Source organism: Plasmopara halstedii, assembly GCF_900000015.1.
Source record: "Plasmopara halstedii genome assembly, contig: Scaffold_3060, whole genome shotgun sequence".
NCBI classification, from domain to species: domain Eukaryota; phylum Oomycota; class Peronosporomycetes; order Peronosporales; family Peronosporaceae; genus Plasmopara; species Plasmopara halstedii.
In genome coordinates this window covers 1,760,544-1,761,610 of record NW_020189964.1, presented here as the reverse complement: position 1 = coordinate 1,761,610, position 1,067 = coordinate 1,760,544, and positions in this window count along the sequence as shown.

Genomic DNA, 1,067 nt, shown 5'->3' with positions numbered 1-1,067 from the left:
TTCCAAAGAACCAGAAGGACTTGCGTAAGTGGCTTGGTTTCGCCAACTACTTGCACAAGTATAGCGTAAATTACGCAAAAATGACCCGGCCATTATCCAATATTCTTAAAATGATGCGGAATGGTGTTGGAGCACCGAACATTAGGAGACTTTTGACGGGGTCAAAGACAGCCACCTGCATGCATCGATACTGGCGCTGCCAGACCCCGATCGTCCATTCAGCGTCGTCTGTGAAGCTTCGGACTTTGCCATCGGCTGTGCACTGCTGCGAGCATACGCCTAGGGGCGAGATCGGGTGATCGCGTTCGAATCTCGACAGCTCAAAGTTACAGAGAAGAACTACCCAGTTTACAACAAGGAGCTACTTGCGATGAAGTATGCACATGTCAAGTTTAAGTTTCACCTGCTCAGCTCCAAGCCGTTTGTGATCTATACAGATCATGCGTCACTACGCACTGCGAGTCAGTAGCCCCACCTCTCGCAGAGGATAAGTAGATGGCTATCTTTCTTTGCGGAATAAAACTTCGAGGTGAAGTATAAGCCGAGTGAGCAGAATGCTTTAGCTGATGCTATCACGCAGAACAGACTATGAGCTTGCTCATGTTACAACTGTAACGTCGTCTGTGACGGATTTGATCCGCCCCACGTATGCGGGTGATGGGATATGTGTAGCGTTGCTTCGGGCATTCGAGAGCAAGGAGTTTGGAGACTTGGACAAGAAATTGTCACCAAGACTGCGTGCACGATTGCACCGATATTCGTCAAATAACGGGTTGCTATATTATAGCACCGATTCAACGCATATACCACGAATTGTGGTTCCTCATGACGAGGATTTGGAATACTGCATCCGCTATAAGGCTCACGACACGCCACTCAGTGGTCATCTCGGTCGTGAGAAAACGTACAAACCTGTGAGTCACCACTATTGGTGACCCAAGTTGTACAAATGGACGAGCACTTATGTGCGCACGCGTGAGACGTGCCAACGAGTGAAACCCTCTCCAAATGCGGCTGAGCCGCTGGCCAGCTTATCGGTACCCACTGGGAGCTGTCATCCATGAGTC